Below are 26,822 nucleotides of genomic sequence, written 5' to 3' on the forward strand. Positions count from 1 at the left end.
CAGCAAACCCTGTTGGGTTTTCTTGTGATGCTGTGGGAGGTCCTCATTCACAGGAACTCTGTGTGTGATTGAGGGACCTTGCACTGGGAAGGGTGGGGGCTGATGAAAGCCACACTGTTGCTCTTGTTTCCACCCCCCCACTACTCCCCGCAACCCAATTTCTCTCCCGCCTCACTGGCGACATCCCAACCCCCCACCCCCCCCAGCCCCCCGTGACCCCTCACCTCTATCTGGGGATCCAGTCGCAATCCACAATATAGGGCCAAGCATTTTACCGGCAGTGGTCACCGCTTCCAGTGGTGCTGTCAGTACTGGAGAGCTTCCAGCCTCTGATTGACTGGCAGTTCAGGGTGGTGAGGGCGGAATTTCTGTTCTACTGGGGGCTTAATTGCATGGAGGCCCGACACTGTCCAAGTAAGTGCCTGATTACTTCATAATTGCATCAGGTTTCCAACAGTTCTCAACTGGTGGGCAGCACCCCCATTGGCAACACTAAATACTGCCCATCTCCCTTAATTAATACTGCCATGTCTTCCTTTTCCTCCCCTATCATTCCTGAATATTTTGTAACCGGGGCAAAATTTTTCACCAGCAGGATTTTACGGTCCCAAAGTCATCGGACTTTTTAATGGCTTGTTGCATTTAATAGCCCCACCCCCAACATGACGGGGCCATAAAATTCTGCCCCAGGAATATTCCTGGCCTTGTTTGTATCAGTCTCTGTAATGCAACAATGTCACAAGCCATGTAGCAATTTAGCTCATCAACCTTACTAGTTACACTACAGCCAATGATTGATGTATATATAATTTAATATCCACCTCATCTCTTGCTATTTTCCTTAATTATCCCTGATATTATTGGGAAATTTCTAATTCTACTGCTGTTCATCTCTCTCTCTCTGTCCGCTGAACTCATTGCTGCCTTCTGCTATTTTCTGGTTTCCTCTCCCCCTGGTTAAATTAGTTTAAACCCTTCCCAACAATAGTAGCCGACCTCTCAATTGGAAGCTTAATACCAGCTCTGCTCAGGTGCAACCCATCCAGTTTATACAGATGCCCCTTCCCAGAACTGGTTCTAATTCCCCAAAAATCTAATATTCTTGCACCACTTTTCCAGCCATGCACCTGCATTATATTCCTGTTTCTAATGTTCACTCACTCCTTAATCTCCGAAATTCTGAAATTCCTCTTACCATTTTCCGCTATCTCAATCAATTCCATTTACTTTTTAAAGTGCTTATTTCCAGTGGCTTGCAATCCATTTCCATTGTCTCAGAAAATCTTCCTCGCTCAATTACATTACTATGCCCTCTCCAAAGCAATCTTATTTCTTTGGCCAGAATCATCAGATAGTGCAGCCCAATAAAATCCCTGACTCCCGATAACAACACTCTGTATCTACAAACCTAATAAACCACTTGGTTCTGCCAAGTAAACGAGGTTTGCTATATCACAATCAATCAATGCAGCATCAAATTCCATTATGCTAAAGGTGCTATATAAATATAATGTCCCAAGACACTTCACAGAGGCAATTTGTAAACCGTAATTAGACACTGTGCTACATCAGATGACCAAAAACTTGGTTGCAAGTTTGTCTTGAGAAAAGAGAGTGAGAGAACTGGTGAGGTTTAGAGTGGGAATTCCAGAGCTTAGGGGCTAGGTAGCTGAAGACATGACCACCAATGGTGGAGCAATTAAAATCAAGAAAACACAAGAAGCCATAATTAGAGAATCATAGAGATCTCAGACAGTTATGGGGCCGTAGGGATTACAGAGATAGAAAGGGATGAGACCATAGAGGGATTTGAGAAAGGGGGTGAGAATTTTAAAACCAAGGCATTCCTTTACTGGAAGCCAACGTGGATCAGTATGCACACAGGTGACAGATAGATGAATGGGACTTGCTTCAAGTAAAGACACAAGTTTTGAACGGCCTCTCATTTACAAGGATAGATTGTGGGAGGCCAACCAGTAATACATTGGAATAGTCAAGTCGAGAGTGCAGTTATAAATGAATTGAGGGGTGCTGTAGTTTTACCAGGGGCAGATCACTGAAGGAGCCAGGGTTGTGATCCAGTAGGGGGCTTTGAGTGGGGAGTGATACAAGGAAATAATCAGAATTGGAACTACCTGTAACTGATACAGTGGAACTAGAAAGACCACATGAGATGGCAAGTTCCAAGGGGATACTTGTGAATATGGATTTGAGAGCTTAAATGGAGGGAGAGATTTAAGGAGGGTAAAAGGGCAGTAAACACAGGAAAGAAACCATGATAAATTCAGATGGAGATTGAAATCACCAAGGATAAAGAGTTGTTTGGTGCAGAGGCTGAGGGAGGAAAGCAGTGAAGACATTCTGATCAGAAAATGTCTATTGTACTTGGGCAGGTGGCAGAGAATGAAGATTTTAAATAACAGGTGAGAGGAGTGGAACAAGGTGATATGCTCAAAGGAAAAGCGAGGCCTGAGGAATAAGGAGATAGATAAAGGTGTGATTTGGTGATAAGAGATGGTCTGGGTGAAGCAAGTGATGAGCCATTTGGGAAGGCTTCATTTAGGGTCATCACCCCTCAGCCATATTTCTGTTGAGCCCATGATGCAATAATGCACAATAAGTTCAACAGGTAAGGGCCTTGTTCACAAATGACTGGACATCCTGGAGGGAAATGTTTAGCAGGATGGTGAAAGCTGATCCACCGACAGAAGGTCAGCAGTGGGGGATGTAAGGGTGTGATGGGCCAGTTGGTGTTAATGCTTGTAATGAGTCAGTGCCTGTTTAGTATTTGGGTGTCATTTTAAATTCAGTAAACTGATTAGAACCATGAAAAATTAGAAGCAGATAGATAATTTAAGATTTGGGTCTGGTACTGTTTCTTCCCTCGGGATTGTACCTTGATGTATTAGAAAATATTGTGTGCTTCTATAACTCGGAGAGCTATGCTGGGGAGAGCATAACTTCTAGTAGGATCATCTAAACTTGGTAGGATAAAAGCTGAGAATCAGACGAAAAGTCAGCCTTAGTAATGGATTATGATTCAGTATAGTGACCTATCCACTTACTTTGTTCATTATGGCTACACCAGAAACAAAATGAGTTTGTTAGAGATTGTTAATAAAAACATCAACTGTGAAGAATCATGATCTGCTGGATGTAAGATGAGATGACACTGTGATTAGAGTTAAATATCTTCCTCAGAACAGGCAACAGTGGAAGAAAGGTAGGACATACACAGGATATTTAACTCCAACTAACTAGAAACCATGCCCCAGACAGTACCTTATTAGATATGGTGTTCCACCCCTTAGATCAACACATATTTCTTTTTATATCTATCATGTTGGTTGAAAAGCAAAAATGATGTTGAATACTTTATTTAAAAGGAAACTGGTTGCTCTGCTTTTAGCTAGTGGACCAGCAAAATTGCATTATCGAATAATAGGGCATTAAGTAAGGTTCATGATTCCACTCCTGGTGAGATTCACATCACAGACATCTGCTAATTTTGTCAGCAACTGGTTGCCAAGAGCAGGCAAGAACAGGCCAGATTGACTCATTCTACAATAAGCCCTTCTTCCCTATGGAAAAATTGAAGTTCTTCCGCTAGTCCTCCAACAGAGAGACAAACTGACAGATGGACTGTGCAGCTAAAAATAAGTGAACCATTAGGCAGTACATTTTCATTTATAAAACAGCTGGATCTAAATCCCAGCTGCAGGCTTGATTTCCCAATTTTTACAAAATGACCAATTTTAAAAGTGGGATGAAAAACTGCAAGAGCTGACAATTTATCTTTGACATATCACACACATTTAGACATTGAGAAATGTTATATGTCAAGTAGACAGATCTGATTTTGAACAAATAGAGGATGTAACATAGGGCAGGATTTTTTGCTCAGCGTATGGGCGCGGGCCCAACATGCTCGAGCATAAAATAGCATGTGGTGACGTCGGGTGAGCATCCCAACGTCATTGCGTACTCGCGCAATATTTCACTCAGCAGGTGTGCGTGGGTGCCGGAGCCGTGCCCACCATTAATTAACAGTTCACTTAAAGCCATTAACAAGTCAATTGACGCCAATTTTTCATTGCCCGTGTGATTTTGCGCTCGTCGCACGGGCAAAGCGGGCAGGCTGCCAGACGACAATATCAAAAATCTCATCCACGGGCAGGATAGAAGGGATCAGTAGCATTGTCAGTGTCAGTAGCGAGGACTTTTGTAGATAAGTTGCTGCTGGTGGCTTATTAGCACTTGGCAGCTTCACCTCTGTTTGAGGCTTCATTGTTAGTATTTCCGGGCTTCATTTCAGGAATCCTTGGTATCTCCAAGGACCCTGTGAATTCAGACCGTGTGGACAGTTCCAGGTATCAGATAGTCTTCTGTTACCCTGGTAATGGGGATTGTGCACTCCGCTGGAGGCACCTCCTCTGAGGAGGAAGAAAGGGGCAAAAGGGATAGGAGGCCAGGTGTCCAAATACAGCTACCATGGGAGCGACCTGTTAGAGGAGAGGTGCAGGCACAGGGGGCGCAGGGCCAACAGGAAGTCCATGTGGAAGGGGCTACAGAAGGCACCACTATCCTGCTGCCAGGGTTTACAGGTGGCAATGCCGAAGGAGGCTCCGCCTCCCAAGGGAGACAGTGGCCTCCACCTGTCAGATGATTGGGCCTGAGATCAGCTCTGACTGTGTGAGTGGACGCCCCAAACCAGTAGCTCTGAGGGTCACAGTGGCCCTCAGCTTCTATGCACCTGCTCTTCCCAGGGCTTTGTGGGGGATCTGTATGGAGTCTCCCTGTCAGCTGTCCACAGTTGCGTCAAACTGGTGACAGAAGCTCTGTTCAGGTGAATATTGACTTTCATTAATTTCCATATGGATGACACCAGCCAGGTTGAGCGAGCCAGAGGCTCTTTGTGTGATTGCTGGGCTCTTCCACATCCAGGGTGCAATCGACTGCATGCATGTAGCCATTAAAGTGCCAGCGGGTGAGCCGAATGCCTTCGTCAACAGGAAGGGATTCCACTCTATGAACATGCAGATAGTTGACCATAAGATGCAGATTCTGTAAGTCTGTGCAAGGTACCCTGGCAGCTCCAATGTTGCTTACATCCTGTGACACTCCCTGGTGCCGAGGTTCTTCAGTGTTCCAGCCTGGCTGGATGGGTTGCTGCTGGGTGATAACGGTTTTCCTTGAAAAGGTGGCTCATGATGTCTCTCTGCCACCCAAGAACAGAAGCAGAGCAGTTGTAAAACAGGAGCCATGACTCCACAAGGGCGGTGACAGAGAAGACCATAGCTCTTTTGAAGAATCGCTTCTGATGCCTGGACCATTCAGGGGGCGCACCACAATAGCCCCCAGAGTGGGTGTCACTGTTAGTGGTCACATGCTATGTCCTCCACACTCTGGCATTGGCAAAGTGGGACCCACTGGAAGAAGAGGATTTTGATGCAGCTCCACAGGCCATAGATGATGAATGCAGTGGTGAGTCAGAAGAGGAGCATGGTGAAGAGAATGCTGAGGGCGTTGAGGCAGACCTCTGTAATCTCCAGGGAGGCAGGGACACCAGGGATGTCTTGATCCAACACTCCTTCAGCTAGGCTGCCAAATAAGCGCTACCAACTCATGCCAGGACTGCTGCCCCCATCTCAGATGTCTGAAATGGCCCTTTCCTTTGACCCCACTCAGTGCCTGTGCAATTACGTTTTGAGCCACCAATGTCCAGCGTTACATACTGGCGTGCCCTGCACAACATTAAATAAAATGTCAAGCATACTCAGGCCATTACAACAAAATAAAATTTATCTTATGTTGACAGTCAAAACAAATTAACAGGACCTTCTCTGGTCTTCAACACCAGACCAGTTAAAATAAACAAAACATTGCACAACAGAAGGTCACCCATGATCAGCCCCTCTTGTGCTCATGGTGCCTTAAACTTACATTTGTGAGTGCTACGTCTTGGTGCTTCCCCTCGCTGGCACTGGCATTGGAGACAGCCTGCTGACTCTGCGGTCCTGTCGGCCTTGATGACTTTGGGAGTCATCCTCTGGCCAGTGGAGCCTGTGCTGGCCATGCCTGGAAGGGAGCAGCCAGTGCCACGGCTGGCATCTCCCCAGTCACCGTAGCCTCATCATATGCAATTGGCACTGGTGTAGGGACAGAGGAGCTGCTGCTATCATCCAGAACACCCTGAGAGGAGCCTGCAGAGATGACAGGCAGCTCATGCACCAACATGAGGCCACTTTGGACCTTCCTGCTCACTATTGATGGGTGAACACTGAATTGGCATACTGGGTGCCCCATCCATCTCCCACACAGATGCTGACCACATTGAGGTCATTTCCTGTGTGAGGGCTTGCAGGTCTGAGTGCAAGCGGAGGCACCCCTGATTCTGTTCCTGCAGCTGCCTTTCCATGAGAGTTGCCACCCTCTCAATGGAGGAGACAGTGCATTCGACCATGAGGGTCAACGCAGTGCTCATGCTCCGCATGGACTCCTTCATAACGGAGACCATGGCACACATACCCTCATGTATCTCTGCCAGATCCTCCTGCACATCTCGCTGGACATGCAGCATCTGCCAAATAATGGATGGCTCCAGAGGCTCATCATCTGCCTTTGGTTCAGCATGGTCCAGGTCTCCAGCAGTCCTCCAACTGATGGCGCCCTGGGCACCCCCTGCCTCTGCCTACTCCTAAATCGAGTGTGAAATGTCCTCACCAATGTGCACCAAAATGCTAGCCAAGGATATAATGCCCACCAAGGTGCTGGTATCTGTGCTGGTTCCTGGTTCAGAGAGCAGGTTTGACACAAGTGCATGTGAAGCCTGGCAGCCCTCTGGCATCAGGGGTGGCTCTTCAGGGCCCTGCAATTGGGTGTGTTGTGCCAAACCTAAGGGCGAACAATGACATGTCATTAGTTTAAGTCATGACATTTTCACTGTGCATGCCAGGCACCCTGATGAGACAATGGAGATCTGCATCATAGTCCCATCATCTTTCAGTGATCAATGGGGAATCTAGTTTTGAGGCTCCCATCAATGATGAGACTACACAAGAATGTTTGCACCATCTGAAGCTCTCACCTCTGTGCACTGCACTGCTACCTTTGTCTGACACCCCAGCCTTTCCGCAGCTGGTTGACCGAGGCATGGCGCCTCTCCTGCTTGTGTCTAGTTATGAATAGGAGGTAGCGATGCCTCTGCCTGCCCACGACCTTTCGATGTTGTAATGGGCCATCTTCTCCTGAAAGGATAGAGGACCATTAATTTATCCACTCTCTACCTGCAGCGCCATTTCAGGTTAACTCCACCTGAGCAGCACCTTGTAGTGTACAGCCACGTCGTGGTCCTTGAGCCACAAGACACTCAGTCCAAGCATCCCCCAGGGCTCACCCCCTTGGCCAGCTCAGGTGTCATTGACAATTGGCACTCAGACTCTAATATCCCTGAGCTCCATGGGGAGTTGTCCAGTCCTTAACACTTCAACACACTGATCCATGCCAACACAGTACTCACCCTTCCTCAGTGCAGCAGGTCGTTATACCTCTTGCATCACTGGACCGAGGTGCGCCGCATCACATCATGCCTGCTGACCAGCACTACCACCTCCTCCCAAGCACTTTTTGTATGGTCTGGTGGCCTCCTCCTTTCATCCCTGGGACAAGGATGTCCCTCCTGGCAGCCAGCTCCTCCAGGACGACAGTGAGGCACTCATCAGGAAACTGGTGGGCCAACTGCTTACCCCACCTGCCCTCCTGCCTGGCGTTTGCAGCCGCATTGGAATCCATAACTTTTAATCTCCTGCTGACAACACTGGAGATATCTTCCTCGCCAGCATCTTTCCCCTAACTGTGCCGATTTTAAACCAGTCATCAGATCGCCTTTGGACCTGGCGGCCGACAGGCCCCGCCCCTACCCGCCCCTTCCTGACCACTGGGGAGCCACCATTCCCATTCGGTGGGCCTTAATTGGCCCACCATCAAATCGTGGTCATGGGCCAGTCGCAGATGGTGGGCCGTTTCCCGACTGCTCTCAGACCTGCTGACCACACCTGCCCATCAACCTCAAAATTCTGGCCATAGTCAACCATCTGGCTCTTCCTTCCTGCCCAAAAAATAGTTCCAGCTTACTTGCTGGTAGGAAAAGGGTAACAGGAGAAAAACATTGTTGACTCTGCTTTCATTTCTCTCCTGCTAGTATGTCCACATCATGGTACCAGCTTCTGCCCCAAATTCCCCCTCTTCTCTCCATCCACTCCGTCCACTCTTTTCATAATTAAAATTTTGTGACTATTATATTACTTGATGTTGTTACATAAGTAGTGACTGCACAATGGGAAACATTCCTGTGTATAGAACTTACTAACAAATGAGGTTGTGCATTTTTAAGTCTCGGTTGCCAATTTGAAGGCCGTTGACAGCTTCATAAAAAAATAGCAGTAAATGGGGTATATACTCTATACCAGCTATTCTATTGCTGTATTTCTATTCTCAAAGTGTGTAATAGAATTGTACTTCATTATACTGTACTTATAGGTAGTTATGCTTGTCTGCATAAAGTTTAAGGCATTTACCACTGTTCCCACTTCCACTGTTCTGATGGCTTCAAGTCAAGAATCATGATCCCTGAAAATTGTAAACTCATGATACTTTACTGTTGCTCATTTCACAGGTCCAGCCAGCTATTGGTAATATTTAATATTTATAGAACAAATTCATGATAAAATACTAATTTAGCCTTGTTAAAAGATTATCCCCACATCATTTTAAAACTATACCATGTAATATATTTGATTATTCAAAAGATCCTTCTATGACCTGGCTCTATTTCAGTTCTTTATAATTAGGTTATTGTTAAATTTCAGCTTTTAATATGCTTGTTAGGTATTTGTTCATTTTGTCCACCAAAGAATTCAGGGCCTGCACAGTTAATGAACACAAAACTTTTTTTTTTGCTGTAAACACAATATTATGCAGTGAAGGCTGTGACAGTTGCAAATGACAGTCCCCAGCAGGAGCTCAAACATTATTGGCAGCAATGTCTAATTTTCACATCAAAAAGCTACAACTGTTAGGGCAGCGCAGTATGTGATTAACTGACGAAGTCACAGTATTTTAATAACAATTTTTTTTTCCTCTGTGCCAAATTAAAATGGTGGAAACTTTGATTTGCCTTAGCAAAGCACCAAACAAAACTCAAGTTAGTAAGTTTGCGGTCAGAATATTAGTAACTATAAGACGACTAATGACAAACAGTCAAATCCATTTGTACAAAAATCTGACGTCAACAAAATACTGACTGTTAATAAATCAACTAATTCACCCTCTTAAACATCCACTCCCTCCACCACCAGATCACATTGTATACCGACTACATTGCCAGGATGCACTGTAGCAACTTCTTAAGGTTTCTTCGATAACACCTCCCAAACCCACAACCTTGACCAGCTAGAAGGGCAAGAGCAGCAGGAGCATGGGAAAACCATCAGCTCCAAAGTCACGCACTGCTTTGACCTGGACATATATTGCTGTCCCTTTACCATCACTGGGTCAAAAACCTGAATAAAGATCCCCACCAGGATGGTCTGAGGTCCCTTAGCTTCTTCCTCGAACGGAGGCCCGAACAATCCCCATCCACCACTACTCTCCTCCGTCTGGCTGAACTTGTTCTCACACTGAACAATTTCTCCTTTAACTCCTCTCGCTTCCTCCAAATAAAAGGTGTGGCTATGGGTACCCACATGAGCCGCAGCTATGCCTGTCTCTTTATGAGGTATGTGGAACATTCCTTGTTCCAGTCCTACTCCGGCCCCCTTCCACAACTCTTTCTCCGGTACATCGATGATTACTTCGGTGCTGCTTCGTGCTCTCATCGGGACTTAGAAAAATTTATTAATTTTGCTTCCAATCTTCACCCCTCCATCATTTTCACATGGTCCATCTCTGACACTTCCCTTCCCTTCCTTGACCTCGCTGTCTCAATCTCTGGTGATAGACTGTCCACCAACATCCATTACAAGCCTACCGACTCGCACAGCTTCCTTGACTACAGCTCCTCACACCCCGCTTCCTGTATGGACTCCATCCCATTCTCTCAGTTCCTTCGCCTCCGTCGCATCTGTTCCAATGAAGCTACCTTCAAAAACAGTTCCTCTGACATGTCCTCCTTCTTCCTTAACCGAGGTTTTCCACCCACGGTTGTTGACAGGGCCCTCAACCGTGTCCGGCCCATCTCCCGCGCATCTGCCCTCACACCTTCTCCTCCCTCCCAGAAACATGATAGGGTCCCCCTTGTCCTCACTTATCACCCCACCAGCCTCCGCATTCAAAGGATCATCCTCCGCCATTTCTGCCAACTCCAGCATGATGCCACTACAAAACACATCTTCCCTTCACTCCCAATGTCGGCATTCCGTAGGGATCGTTCCCTCCGGGACACCCTGGTCCACTCCTCCATCACCGCCTACTCCCCAACCCCCACCTATGGCACCACCCCATGCCCACGCAAAAGATGTAACACCTGCCCCTTCACTTCCTCTCTCCTCACCGTCCAAGGACCCAAACACTCCTTTCAAGTGAAGCAACATTTCACTTGCATTTCCCCCAACTTAGTCTACTGCATTCGTTGCTCCCAATGCGGTCTCCTCCACATTGGAGAGACCAAACATAAACTGGGCGACCGCTTTGCAGAACACCTGCGGTCTGTCCGCAAGAATGACCCAAACCTCCCTGTTGCTTGCCATTTCAACACCCCACCCTGCTCTCTTGCCCACATGTCTGTTCTTGGCTTGCTGCATTGTTCCAGTGAAGCCCAATGCAAACTGGAGGAACAACACCTCATCTTCCGATTAGGCACTTTACAGCCTTCTGGACTGAATATTGAATTCAACAACTTTAGTTCTTGAACTCCCTCCTCCATCCCCACCCCCTTTCTGTTTCTTCCCCCTTCCTTTTGTTTTTTTCCAATAAATTATATAGATTTTTCTTTTTCCCACCTATTTCCATTATTTTTAAATATTTTTAAATCTTTTATGCTCCCCCCACCCCCACTAGAGCTATACCTTGAGTGCCCTACCATCCATTCTTAATTAGCACATTCGTTTAGATAATATCACCAACTTCAACACCTATGTGTTCTTTTGTTCTGTTGTCTGTGACATCTTTTGATGATCTGCTTCTATCGCTGCTTGTCCCTACAACCACACCACCCCCCTCCACTTCCCTCCCCCCCACCCAACCCACCCCCACCTTAAACCAGCTTATATTTCACCCCTTCCTGGGATTCATCTAGTTCTGTCGAAGGGTCATGAGGACTCGAAACGTCAGCTCTTTTCTTCTCCGCCGATGCTGCCAGACCTGCTGAGTTTTTCCAGGTAATTCTGTTTTTGTTTTGGATTTCCAGCATCCGCAGTTCTTTGTTTTTAAAGCTCCCCTGCTGTGAAAGTATCTTTACCACATGGACTGCAGTGGTTTAAGAAAGTGGTTCATCACCACATTCTCAGGGCAACTAGGAATACAGCAATAAATGCTGGCCTTCCTCACATTATCTATACTTCCAGAATGAATTATTAGAATAGCCATGTTAATAGCACAATCTCTTAATAAGTAACTTTACTGCATTCCAGAATTTCCTGTCATTAAGATCAAAGCTTCTCTTTAGCTCTGAAGAAGAATCATACAGACTTGAAATATTAATTCTCTTTCTTTCTCCACAGGTGCTGTCAGACATGCTGAGTTTTTCCAGTGTTTCCTGTTTTTATTTCCTATGCCATTGTTTTTTTCCCCCTAATTGAAATTCTTAGAGCATTTTGTCTCATAGATTCTTAGGAAAGCTATCCAAATTACCAGACATCTGTCGATTTATTTGCTGAGGTAGGCAGACCCTAAAGATGAATTCTACAATCCTGAATGATTTTCCATTACGCTTCCACTAAAACGCTGAATTTTAATGTGAAAAGGCCTTGCATTAAAGCTCTATTTGGACCTAGGATAAAAAGCAATCCTGTACCATTTGCATATTTCAGCATCTTCAATCTGGTTCAACAGCAGTAAGAAGTGCCACAATTGGGACTTGCAGCTTGAATAGTGAAATAACACAACCAGTGATTGTAATCAAAATTCCTCATTAGCTCCTGCCTGAAGAAAAGAGATTTCAAACTGAGCAGAGGCAGACCTGAAGAGCAAAGCTCAGGTTGGGAGATTCCAACTATCATTCTGATCTCTCCTCAGCCAACCAACTGCAGTCATATCACTCCAATAGATAAACTGTAGACCTATGATGCCATTAACCTCTTAACCTAAATAGCATAGTCAAAAGATCACGTTGGAGTTGTCAAAGATAGGGTAGGCCATTAACAATGTAACATTTATCTTATATTCCTGTTAATTTAGGTAACATGTCATTATTTTCTAGTAATCTGTCAAAGTCTTTCATACTTATATTGTTGCATTTTGCCCTCATTGGGCAGGCACTGCCGGTGGTCTTGGGAGCGACCACAAAACCGACCACTGCCCGCGATCGGGTCCTGACCACAATTTCATGCTGGCTGGGAAGGGCCGAGTGGGGGCGGGGGCATTTTTGCCACCGGGGCCAATGGCTGGTATAAAGAAGTCCCAGGCAGCCCCATAGAGGCTGCCAGGGGAGGACGTCTGGCTGCTGTTCTGATGATGCACTCATGATGTTAAGGTCTGGCCATCCCCCTAAGGACTCAGGGTTGCAAGAGTTTGAGTGCCAACTGTCAATGACACCGGAGCAGGCCAAGGTGGTGAGCCCCGGCTGCTTGGATTGAATGCCTTGCAGCTCAAGGGCCACAACTCAGATGTGCCCTGCAAGTTGTTCCTCAGCTGGGGTTGGCCAGGCTGCAATGATGCTGCAGGTAGAGAGTGGACTAATCGATGCTCCTCTGTCCTTTCAGGAGAAGACAAGCCATAACCGAGCCGAAAATCACATACAGGCGGAGGTCCGTCCAATCTACTGAAGCACTCCAGGTTCAAGAAAGATGCCCTGGAGCTGGAGGGCCTGCATGCTTCCTGTGCAACTGGGCATGGAGAGGCGGGGGTGCCAGATGAAGGTAAGAGCACGGTGCTCAGTTTTGGATTGTGCAACCATTCTGGTGCAGTCTCCTCATTGATGTGAGCATGGACCTGACTTCCACATTGGTCTTTGGAAGACGATGGCACCATGATGCAGGTCTCCATTGTCTCACCCGATCATGGGCAGTGGTCGGTTTTGTGGTCGCTCCCAAGCCCTCCGGCCGTGCCTGCCCAACGAGGGCAAAATGCAACAATATAAATAGGAAAGACTTTGACAGATCACTGTTACTGGCCTACCCTGGCATGCACAGTGACAGAGTGATGACTTTAATTAGTGACATGTCCTTCTTCTCCCTTTTAGGTTCACCAGCACTGAAGGTCCACCCCTGATGCCAGAGGACCACTGGGTGTCACTGTCACCTGTGTCACACCCGCTCTCTGAAGCAGGCACCAATGCAGGTACCAGCACCTCGGTGGGTATTAGATCAGCGGCTAATAGCTCAGTGCATATTGGTGAGGGCACTTCACACTCACTTGAGGAGCAGGCGGAGGCACGGATTGCCCAGGGTGCCGGCAGTCAGAAGACTGCTGGGGACCAGGACAATGCTCAGTCAAAGGCGGATGATGACCCTCTAGAGTCGTCCATTAGGCAGCAGATGCTGGATGTCCAGCAAGGTGTGTGGGAGGATCTGGTGGAGATCCATGAGGGTATGCATGCCGTGGTCTCAGTGATGGAGGAGTCCATGCGGATCTTAAGCACAGTGTTGACTGTCATGGGTGAGGGCACTGCCTTCTCCAATGAGAGTGATGAGCCTCATGGAGAGGCAGCTCCAGGATCAGAATGAGGGGTTCCTGGGGTTGCACTTGAACCTGCGAGCCCTCATCCAGGCATTGACCTCAGGTATCCCAACTAGGTGCCCGTCCATTAATAGTGAGCAGGGAGGTCCAAAGTGACCTCACGTTGGGGCATGAGCAGCCTGTCATCTATGCAGGCTCCTGGAAGGCACTCCGAATGACGGCAGTAGTTCCTCCGGCCTCCCACCAGTGACATGGCATCTGATGAGGCTGTGTTGCCTGGGGAGGTGCCAGCCGTGGCACCGGCTGCTCCCTCTCAAGCGGGACCAGCACATGTTCCACTGGCCAGAAGATGACTGCCAAGGTCATTAAGACCAACAAGACAGCAGAGTCAGCACGCTATCTCTAATGCAGGTGCCAGCACGGGGGGAGCACCTGGACTTAGCACTCACAAGAGTTAAAGGCACCTGAGCACAAGAGGGACAAGGCACGAGCAATTTTATGTTCATTTGTGTTTAATTAATGTATACTGGTCTGGGACTTAAGACCAGGGAAGTTTTTATATATTGGTTTGGAATTGTCAAAATCATATAAATTATGTTTCTGTCGTCATAGCTTGAGTATGCTTCACCTTTTATTTCATTGGTGCAGGGTATGCCAGTATATAATGTAGGTGGGTCTGAACTTTATTACACAGGCACTGAGTGTTCTTTGGGTTCAAATGAGTCTCCTTTCAGATATCTGGCATTGAGGCAGGATCCCTGGCATGTATTTGAAGCTGATCTTTGGTAGCCTAGCTGAAGGAGCATTGGATCAAGGCATTCCTGGTGTCCCTGCCTCCCTGGAGGTTACAGAGGTCTGCCTCCACACCCTCAGAGTTCTCCTCAATGTGCTCCTTTCCAGATTCACAACTGGATTCATCATTTGTGGCCTGTGCAGCTGCATCAAGACCCCCTTCCTCCAGTGGGTCCCCCCTTGCCAGTGTCAGATTGTGGGGTGTGCAGCATGTAATTACTATCAGTGACACCCACTCCGGGAGGTATTCTAGTTCTCACCCTGAATGGTCCAGGCATTGGAAGCACATCTTGAAAAGACCTATGGTTCTCTCCACCATAGCCCTTGTGGAGTCGTGACGTATTGTAACACTGTTCTAACTCTGTTCTTGGCATGAGGTAGAGGTGTCATGAGCCATCTCTTCAAGGGATAGCCCTTGTCACCCAAGAGCCATCCATCCAGTCAGGCTGAAGCACTGAAGAGTGTCTCAGGATGTAAGCACCACGGGGGCTGCAGGGTACTTTGGACAGACTAGCAGAATCTGCATCCTGTGGTCACACATATCTACATTTTCATGGAGTGGAAGCCCTTCCTGTTGACAAAGGCACCTGGCTAACCCGCTGCCACCTTGATGGCCACATGAGTACAGCTGATGGTGCCCTGGATACAGGGGAGCCCAGCAATTGCTGCAAAGCCTCTGGTTCGCTCAGCCAGGCTGGCCTCATCAGTACGGTAAAGAGGAAAGGTCAGTACATGCCTGAACAGAGCTTCTGTCACCAGCTTGATGCAACTGTGGATAGTTGATTGGGAGACTCCACATAGGTCCCCCACTGAGCCCTGGAAAGAGCTGGAGACATAGAAGTTGAGGGACACTATGACCTTCAGAGCCACTGGCATGGGTTGTCCACCCATGCAGTTGGAGCTGATCTCAAGCCCAATCATCTGGCAAAAAGAGGTTATGATCTTCCTTGAGAAGCATTGCAATCCAGACATATTGAGGTAGCTGCATTGCCACATGTATACCCTGGAAGCAGGATCATGGCATCTTCTGCAGTCCCTTCTGCCTTGGATGACCTGCTGGCCCTGCACCCCTTATGCCTGCTCCTGTCGTCCCACAGGTCCCTCCCCTGGAGGTTGCAATGGGACACCTGGTCTCCTTTTCCTTCTGCTCCCCTCTTCCTCCTCAGAGGAGGTGCCTCCATGGAGACCACAATCCCCATTATCAGGGTAAAGAATGGCTGTCTGATTCCTGGAAGGGTCCACATGGTTTGAATCCTCTGGGGGCCTGACAGAGTCCTGAAATGAGGCCTGAAAATGCTAACAATGCTAAAAATGCCTCGGACAGAGATGAAGCTGTCAAGTACCAATAAGCAACCAATTGCAAACTATCTCCATAACTGCTCACCACTCACACTGGTAATGCTGCTGACCCTTTTTATCCCTCCTTTGGATGAGGTTTGAGAAAATGTCAGCTGGCCACCAGCCCGTAATGCCCATGTGACGAGCAGGAAATCACATGGGCAACGAAAAATCACAGACAATTGGATTGTTAAAGGCCTTAAGGCACTTGAAGGGCTTTGTTCACCAAGGCTCCTTCAACAGCACATTCCAAACCCACAACCACTACCATATAGGAAGACCAGCACCTGGAAGTTCCCCTCCAAGTCACTCTTCATCCTGACTTGGAAATATATCACCGTTCCTTCACTGTCACTATGTCAAAATCCTGGAACTCCCTTCCTAACAGCACTGTGGGTGTACCTGCACCACATGGACCACAATGATTCAAGAAGGCAGCTCACCATCACCTTCTCAAAGGCAACTAAGGATGGGCAATAAATGCTGGCCTAGCTGGTGAAGCCCATATCCCATTACTGAATAAAAAGAAAGTGGCCTGTTAGTTAATGGCGGGCGTCATTCTGGCACCCATGCGCGCTGAGCGAAATGTCACATGAGTGCGCGATGACATCAGGAGGCTCACTCGACATCATCACACACTATTTTACTCCCATTTAGGTCAGGCACATGCCCGCCCGTGGACGAAAGATTCAGCCCATAGTGATTTTAGTACATCACTGGCACAAGCCAAAGGATGTCAAATTGTCCAATTGTACCCTGCACAATAATGACAATGGTTGTATTACTCTCATCAGCAGATGCAAGTAAATGCAAATTAATCATACAGCTATATGAGTAATATGAGAAATAGCATTCAGCAAGTTGCATGAGAGAATTAATCAATGTTAAATGTTATAAATTATTAGAATGAAAAGAGGGATTTAATATGACATGATGAGTGAGGGAAGGTGGTTTTTATTTATAATATATAATATAGTCATATTGGTCTTGACAGTTTTTATTTATGCTGAACTAAAAGTGAAAAGTGGGTGAAAGGGAGAAACTTCATGTTCTCTCGTATCGATGACAAATCAGAGGTGGAGATAGAAATTGCAGTCACTAAGGAAAGCTTTAGTGCCAACCATTAAACTCAATGGCCTGAAGTTTCCGAGTAACGGCAATGATGAGCAGATTACCATCGTTCTCAAAGATTTCTCTGACTTGAAGATGCTCTGCATTTCTTCTGGGATCTTCCAATCTGGCTGTCAAAGAAATGCAGAGTGCAGCATGCCACAGTGAGCTCCATTGGAGCAGAGTAGAGTCAGGAGCAGATAGGACATGCCCTCGTTCTATGGCACAAGCTGTCATATGGCAAGTTTAAAGGTGCTGTCTTTAAGTGTGAGTGAATGGGTGAGTGGATGAATGGGTGAATGGGTGAATATGTTATGTTGGTAGGGTGGCTGGGTGGGTAGGTAGTGTTGTTACAGATAAGCAACACATTTTTGCACCATGTATATCCTGACATAGCATGATGCCCATAATTTTCACTTGGAGTGCAATTGTAATAAGACAGGACAATTCAAATGCATATGTTCCCCCACCTCGCAGGCGGGTGCGTGCCCAATCCAGTCGGGTGTAAAACAGCATGAGAAGATGTTGGGCAAGTGTCACAGCATCATCACGCACGCGCGCAATCTTCAGGTCGGCGGGCATGCGTGGGAGTCAGAGCCGCGCCCACCATCAATCAAGAGGCCACTCAAGACCATTAAAAACCCAACTGAGCCCAACTTTATGTTGTCCATGTGATTTTGTGCTCATCGGACAGACAAAACAGGCAGGCGGGCAGCCCACATTTGCAAAACCTCATCCATGGGCGAGATAAAAAGGGTCAGCAGCATTGCCAGTGTTAGCAGTGAGGACTTTGGCAGATAGTTTGCTGTTGGTGACTTATTGGTACTTGGCAGCTTCACCTCTGCTTGGGGCTTCATTGTTAGCATTTCCAGGCCTCATTTCAGGAATCCTTGGTGTCTCCAAGGACCCCAGAGAATTGAGACCGTGTGGACCCTCCCAGGTACCAAACAGTCTTTTGTTATCCTGGTAATGGGGATTGTGGTCTCCGCTGGAGGCACCTCCTCTGTGGAGGCAGAAGAGAGAGGAAGCCAGGTGTCCCAATGCAGCTTCCAGGGGAGGTACTTGTAGGAGCAGAGGCACAGGCACAAGGCACGCAAGGCCAGCAAGTAGTTCAAGGCACAGGGGACCGCAGTAGATGCCACTATCCTGCTACCCAGGTTTACAGGCAGCGATGCGGTTGCCTAAAAATGTCCAAGGTGCAATGCTGAAGGAGGCTCTGCCTTTCAAGGGAGATCGTGACCTCTTTTTGCCAGATGATTGGGCTTTAGATCTATCCGATCCTGTGAGTGAAACTCCATTCCAGTGGCTCTGAAGATCACAGTGTCCATCAACTTCTAAGCCTCCGGCTCTTTCCAGAGCTCAGAGGGCAATCTGGGTGGAGTGTCCCCGTCATCTGTCACAGTTTCCTCAAGCTGGTGACTGAAGCTCTGTTAAGGCAGGTAATGATATTTATTCATTTCCAGATGGACGAGGGCAGCCAGATTGAGTGAGCCAGAGGCTTTGCAGCGATTCCTGGATTCCCCAGCATCAAGAGTGCAATTGACTGCTCACATATGGCCATCAAGGCACCAGCGAATCAGCCCGGTGTCTTCGTCAGTAAGAAGGGATTCCACTCGATGAACGTCCAGATAGTGTGTGATCACGGGATGCAGATTCTGCAAGTCTGTTAATGGTACCCTGGCAGCTTCCATGATGCTTACATCCCCAGACACTCCCAGGTGCCGAGGCTGTTCAGTGCTCCAGCCCGGCTGGATGGATGGCTGCTGGGTGACAAGGGCTATACATTGAAAAGATGGCTCATGACGCCTCTCCACCACCCAAGAGGCAGAGCAGTGTTTTAATAGGCCTCTGCAAGGGCGGTGATAGAGCATACCATAGGCTTTCTAAAATTGTGCTTCCATTCAGAGGGAGCACTACAATACACCCCAGAGTGGGTGTCACTGATAGTGGTTGTATGCTGTGCTCTTCACAATCTGGCGCTGGCAAGGGGGGACCTAATGAAGGAAGAGGATCTTGAGGCAGCTCCACAGGCTACAGAGGATGAATCCAGTAGTGAGTCAGAAGAGGAGCATGGTGAGAAGAACACTGAGGGCATGGAGGCAGACCTCTGTAATCTTCAGGGAGGCAGGGACACCAGGGATGCCTTGATCCAACGCTCCTTCTGTTAGGTTGCCAAAGATCTGTTTCCACCTCATGCCAGGGCTGCCACCTCCATCCAAGATGTCTGAAGTGACACTTTCATTTGAACCCAAAGTTCACTCAATGCCTGTGCATTAAAGTTTAGAGCCACTCATGTCCAGCATTACATATTGGCCTACCATGCACCAACAAAATACAAAGGTGAAGCATTCTCAGGCTACTAGGGCAAAAATAAAATTTATTGAATTTTGACAATCCAAAAAAATTAACTTCACCTTCTCTGGTCTTAATTCCAAAGCTAGTAAACATAAACAAAACATTACACAACAGAAAATTACCTGTGACCAGTCCCTCTTGTGCTCTTGTGCACATGGTGCCTTAAACTTATGTTTGGGAGTGCTACGTCTTGGTGTCCCCACCACCCATACTCCCTCGCTGGCAGCGGTGATAGAGACAGCCTGCTGGCTCTGCTGTCTTGTTGGCCTTAGTGACCTTGGCCACTGGAGCCTATGCTGGCCATGCCTGGGAGGGAGCAGCCAGTGCCACAGATGGCATCTCCTCAGTCATTACAGCCTCATCAAATGCCATGGTCATTAGCAGTGGGGCAGAGGAGCTGCTGCCATCATCCAAAGCACCCTAAGAGGAGCCCGCAGAGATGACAAGCAGCTCGTGCACCAACCTGAGGTTGCTCTGGACCTCCCTACTCACCATTGATGGATGGGCACCTAATTGGGATACTGGGTGCTTCATCCATCTCCCACACTGACACTGACCACCTGAGGTCAGTGCCTGTGTGAGAGTTTGCAGGTCCGAGCGCAACCCTAGGAACACCTCATCCTGTCCCTGGAGATGCCTCTCCAAGAGAGTTGCCACTCTTTCAATGGAGGAGGCAGTGCACTCGGCCATGAGGGTCAACGCATTGCTCATGCTCCGCATTAACTCCTCCACAACAGAGACCATGGCACGCATTCCCTCATGTATCTCTGCCAGATCCTCCCGCATATCCCATTGGACATCCAGCAACTGCTGCCTAATGGACGACTCTAGAAGCTCATCATCTACATTCCCCTGAGCATCGTCCTGGTCTCCAGCAGCCCTCTGACGGACAGCTCCCTGGGCACTCTCTGTCTCCAGCTGTTCCTCATGTGAGTGTGAAGTGCCCTCACCACAGTGCACCGACATTCTAGCCAAGGATCTAACACCCACCAAGCTGCTGGTATCTGCGCTGGTGCCTGGTTCAGAGAGTGGGTGTGACAGAGGTGAAGCCTGGTGGTCCTCTGGCATCAGAGGTGGCTTTTCGGGGTCCTGCGATTGAGTGAATGCTGGCAAATCTAAGGAGAGCAACAACATGTCATTAGTTAAAGTCTTCACACTGTCACTGTGCATGCCAGGCACCCTGGTGAGACAATTGAGATCTGCATCATGGTGCCATTATCTTTCAACGATCAACAGGAGTCCAGTTTTGAGGCTCCAATCAATGGTGAGACTACACAAGAACATTTGCGCCAACCGAAACTCTCACCTCACTGCACTGCACTCGTCCCTTCACCTGACACCCCAGCCTCTCTGTGGCTGGTTGACCTAGGTGTGAGGCATCTCTCCAATCCCCATGCATCTTGCTCGATCTGGATAGGTTCTCCGTCTCTCCCCAACCTTTCAATGTTGTTATGGGTCATCTTCTCCTGAAAGAACAGAGGAACATAGATTAGTCCACTCGCTACCTTCAGCACCATTGTAGCCTAGCCAACCCCAGCTGAGGAGCACCTTGCAAGGCACATCCGAGTCATGGCCCTCAACTCGCAAGGCACTCAGTCAAGCAGCCAGAGCCACTCCCTTAGCCAGCTCCAGCATCATTGGCAGTTGGCACTCAGACTCTAACACCCCTGAGCTCCAAGGTGGCGGCAAGGGAGGGGGAACGGCTAGCCCTTAACATTTGAACACACTGATCCATGCCAACATGGCACTCACCCTTCCCGAGTGCAACAGGTTGTTAAAACTTTTGCGGCACTGCACCCATGTGCGCCGCACAATGTTGTGGCTGCTGATCTGCCTGCCACCTCCTCCCAAGCTCTTTTTGTTAGGTGTGATGGCCTTCTCCTTCCATCCATGGGGACAAGGGTGTCCCTCCTGGCAGCCACCTCCTCCAGGAGGACCACAAGGCACTCATTTGAAAAGCAGGGGGCCAAGTGCCCACCCGACCTGCCCTCCCTCCTGGCTTCTCCAGCTACACTTAATGCCACAGCTTCAGTGTTCACAACGCAGAAGGTATGTTCTTCCCTGGCAGCCTGCAAGGCGCTGCCTTGCCATTTTTAAACTGGCCACCAGGTCGCCATTGGACCTGGAGGCCAGCAGGCCCCCGTCCCTACCTGCCCCTTCCTGACCATTAGGATGACAGGTTTCATGTTGTGCTGGCCTTAATTGGCCAACCAGTGTGAAATTGCGGTCAGAGGGCTGATTGCATGTGGCAGTTACAGAGGCCTAGCTTCATGCATGGTAGAGAGAAGCATAGCGCTTCTCAAGATGTGCTTCCAATGCCTGGACCATTCAGAGGCTGCACTAAAATATCCCCTCGAACAGGTGTCACTGATAGGTTGGATGCTGTGCTTTCCACCATCTGGCGCTGGCAACTGGGACCCGCTGGAGGAAGAGGATGTTAGCACAACTGCACAGGTCACAGAATATGAGTCCAGTAGTGAGTCAGAAGAGGAGCACGGTGAGGAGAATGCTGAGGGCATGAAGCTAGGCCTCTGTAATCTCCAGGGAGGCAGGGACACCAGGGTCACCTTGATCCAATGTTCCTTCAGCTAGGCTGCCAAGTAAGAGGTACCACCTCACACCAGGGCTGCCGCCTTCACCCTGGATCGCAGAAATGACCATTTCCTTGGGCCCCAAGATACATTCAGTGCCTGTGCAATAAAGTTTCGACCCACCCATGTCCAGCGTTACATACTGGCATTTCCTGCACCTACAAAATAAATGAAGCCTACTCAGGCCAATAATACAAAACAAATTGAACAGAACAATATCTGGTGTTCAAAACTCTTTCTTGGACTCGAACTCAAGTTCTGTCGAAGGGTCATGAGGACTCGAAACGTCAACTCTTTTCTTCTCCGCCGATGCTGCCAGACCTGCTGAGTTTTTCCAGGTAATTCTGTTTTTGCTTTTGTTTTGGATTTCCAGCATCCGCAGTTTTTTTGTTGTTAATATCTGGTGTTGTTGGTCACACTATTAAAAGAAGAAAAACAAAATGGAGGAACAAAAGATCACCCATGACCAGTCCCTCTTGTGCTTAAAGTGCTTTAAACTTACTTTTAGGGGTGTTATATCTAGGGCCCCCTCTGCACCCTGCACCCCCCACCCCCTCACCATCGCTGGCACCAGCATTGGAGGCAGCCTGCTGACTCTGCTGTCGTGTTGGCCTGGATGACCGTGGTGGTCATCTTCAGGCCAGTGGAGCCTGCGCTGGCCCAGATGGAGAGGGAGTGGCCAGTGCCACAGATGACATCTCCCCAGTCGCTGCAGCAGTCACTGGCAGAGAGGTGGAGGAGCTGCTGCTGTCATCCAGGGCACCCTGAGAAGAGCCCGCAAAGACACCCAGCAGCTAATGTGCCAATATGAGGCCGCTGTGGACCTCATTACTTGCCTTTGATGGATGGGTACTTAGTTGGGACACTGGTTGCCCCATCCATTTCACACATGGATACTGACCACCTGAGGTCAGTGCCTGTGTGAGGCTTGCAGGTCCAAGCGCAACCCAAAAAACCCCTAATTTTGTCCCTGGAGCTGCCCCTCCACGAGAGTCGCCACTCTCTCAATGGAGGGACAACACAGTGCTCATGCTCCGCATGGACTCCTCCACAACAGAGACCATGGCACGCATACCTTCATGGATCTCTGCCAGATCCTCCCTCATATCCCGCTGGACATCCAGCATCTGCTGCCTAATGGACGACCCCAGAGGCCAAGCATCCACCTTCAACAGAGGATTGTCCTGGTCTCCAGCAGTCCTGGACACTCTCGTTCCGCCTGCACTTCAAATGAGTGTGAAGTGCTCTCACCAATGTGCACCGAGATACTAGCCATCGAACAAATGGCCACCGAGGTGCTGGTACCTGCGCTGGTGCCTGGTTCAGAGTGGGTGTGACGCAAGTCCTTGGGAAGCATGGTGGGCCTCCAGTATCAGGGCTGACCCTTCAGTGTCTGCAGATCGGATGCCTGCTGGCGAACCTAAAAGGGTGAAGAAGGGCATGTTATTAGTTTAAGTCATCACACAGTCACTGTGCATGCCAGACACCCTGGTGAGATAATGGAGATCTGCACCGTTGTGCCATTGTCTTTCAATGATCAATGAGGAATCCAGCCTGGAGGCTTCCATCAATGATGAGGCTGCACAAGATTGTTTGCAGCATCCGAAACCCTCACCTCTGTGCACTGTACTCTTACCTTCGCTTAGCAGCCCAGCCTCACTGTGGCCCGTTGACCGAGGTGCAGGACTCCCCTTGAGCTCCAAGGCCTCTTGCTCGTACTGGGATAGAATAAGGAGGTGTGGGGGTCCTCCTCGACCTCTCAATACTGTTATGGGATGTCTTCCCCCGAAAAGACAGAGGAGCATTGATTAGTCCACTCTCTAGCTGCAGCGCCATTGCAGCCTGGTCAACGCCAGCTGAGGAGCACCTTGCAGGCCACAACCGAGTCGTGGCCCAAGAGGCGCAAGGCACTCAATCAAAGTAGCCAGTGCTCAGCCCCTTGGCCAGCTCCTGTGTGACGGACAGTTGGCATTCAGACTCTAACACCCCTGAGCTCCATGGGGAGATGGCCAGCGCAAAATAATTCAACACGCTGACCAATTGCAACACAGTACTCAGCGTTCCTGAGTGCAGTAGGTCATTGAAGCGCTTCCAGCACTGTACCCAGGTGTGTCACACCACATTGTAGCTGCTCACCCAGACTACCACCTCCTCCCAAGCCCTCTTTTTGAGGTGTGGTGGCCTCCTCCTTCCATCTGTGGGGAAAAGGGTTCCCCTCCTGGTAGCCACCTTCTCCAGGAGGGTAGCAAGGCACTCATTGGAAAAACAGAGGCCAAGTGCCCAGCCGACATCACCTCCCACCTGGTCTCTATATCTTCATTTGCAGCCATGCCACTGCTGCAACTCTTAAGCGGGCAGCCTCCCTGGAGCTGCCTGCGCCGTTTTTGAGCCGGCTGCCGGGTTGCCATTGGAGCGGGCGGTCAACTGGCCCCCGCCCACTTCTTCTCAGACATTCTGCAGCTGATGTTCACACTGGGCGGCCTTAATTGGCCCCGCAGCATGAATTTGTTGTCGGGCCCCAATCCCAGGCGATGGTTGTCTTCCCGCTCACCCCTGCCAAGCCCACCCAATGAGGATAAAATTCTGCCCATAATGGAGGAAGACAAATAGATATATTACCTTACCCAAAAGAGTAGTAGAATAACATAGATCTAATTATAATATGCTGAAGAAAAGTTCAAATATGTTTCTTAACATATCGTAACAGCACCCAATTACAGCACCCAATTGCACTAAAGACAAAATAGCATATTTCATAGGTAAGAGTTTTAAGGAAATGTTGCAGAAATTAAGAATTACTCATTCAAAGTTTTCATTATATAATTATTGCCCTGTTACAGACATGACTATTGAATTCATTTCACCGCCTGTAATCAGTATAAGACCATAAGGCGTAGGAGCAGAAGTAGGCCATTGGTCCCATCTAGTCTGCTCTGCCATTCAATGAGGTCATGATTGATCTGATAATCCTCAATTCTACTTTCCTCCCTTTTCCCCATAACCCATGATTCCTTTCTGATTAAAAATCTGTCTATCTCAGCCTTAAATATATTTAACAACCCAGCCCCTACAGCCCTCACTACCCTCTGAGAGAAGAAATTCCTCCTCACCTGTCTTAAGTGGGTGACCCTTTACTCTGAGATTATGCCTTCTGGTCCTAGATTCTCCCACAAGGGGAAACAACCTCTCAGCATCTACCCTGTCAAACCCCCTAATAATCTTATATGTTTAAATAAAGTCACCTCTCATTCTTCTAAAATTCAATGAGACCTGCCCAACCTACTCAACCTCTCCTCATAAGAAAATCCCTCCATATCCGGGATCAACCTAATGAACCTTCTCTGGACTGCCTCCAATGCCAATATATCTTTCCTTAGAAAAGGGGACCAAAACTGTTTACAGTATTCCAGGCATGGTCTAGTGCCTTGTATAGTTTTAGCAGGACTCCTTTATTTTCATACTCTTTCCCTTTGCAATAAAGGCCAACATTCCACTTCCCTTAAGATAAAGCAAAATATTGCGGATGCTGGAAATCTGAAACAAAAACAAAAATTGCTGGAAAAAGAAGAGGCATACAGACTCAAAATGTTAACTCTGGCTTTCTCTCCACAGGTGCTGTCAGACCTGTAGAGTTTTTCCAGCAATTTTTGTTTTTATTCCATTTGCCTTACCTGTTACCTGCTGAACTTGTATGCTAGCTTTTTGGGATCCATGCACGAGGGCACCCAAATCCTTCTGTGCTACAGCTTTCTACAGTTTTTCTCCTTTTAAATAATATTCAGCTCCTCTGTTCTTCCTGCCAAAGTGCATAAACTCATATTTTCTCACATTGTATTCCATCTGCCAAATTTTTGCCCACTCACTTAACCTGTCTATATCCCTCTGTAGACACTTTGTGTCATCCTCACCACTTGCCTTCCCACTTATTTTTGTGCCATCCACAAATTTAATGATTGTCCATTCACTTCCCTCATCCAAATTATTAATATATATTGTAACTAATTGTAGTCCAGCATTGATCCAGCACTCCACAGCTGACAGACTGCCATTCTGAAAATACCCCCCTTAACCCAACATTGGCAGTTTTCCAATCCCCTGGGACTTTTCCAGAATCTAAGGATTCTTGGAAGATTAATACCAGTGCATCCATTATCTGTGTAGCTACTTCATTTGGTGTCCTAGGATGCAACCCATCAGGTCCAGGGAACTTACCAGCCTTTAGCCCCATTAGTTTCTCTAATACTTTTTCTCTAGTGATAGTTATCATATTTATTTCCTCCACCATTTTTGCCCCTTGATTATTTAGTATCTTTGGAATGCTATTAGTGTCTTCTACCGTGAAGACTGTTGCAAAGTATTTATTCAACCCCGCTGCCATTTCCTGATTCCCCATTATTATTTTCCAAGCCTCATTCTCTAAGCAGCCTATGTTAACTTTGGCCTCACTTCCATTTTATATATTTAAATAAGCTCTTACTGTCTGTTTTTATATTGCTTGCTAGATTACTCTCAAAGTTTATTTTCTCCATATTTATTATTTTTTTGGTCATCTTTTGTTGCTTTTTAAACTTTCCCAATCCTCTGGCTTACCATGAATTTTTGCCGCATTGTATGTTTTTTCTTTCAATTTGATGCTATCATTAACTTCCTTGGTTAACCATGGTTGTTTTATGCCCTTCCTAGAATCCATCTTCCTCACTGGGATATATCTTTGTTGTGAGTGATGAACCATTTTCATGAATGTCTGCCATTGTTCATCAACTGCCTTTTCTGCTAAACTTATTTCCTAGTCCTCTCCAGCCA

This window comes from Carcharodon carcharias, chromosome 4 (genome assembly GCF_017639515.1).
Source record: "Carcharodon carcharias isolate sCarCar2 chromosome 4, sCarCar2.pri, whole genome shotgun sequence".
NCBI classification, from domain to species: domain Eukaryota; kingdom Metazoa; phylum Chordata; class Chondrichthyes; order Lamniformes; family Lamnidae; genus Carcharodon; species Carcharodon carcharias.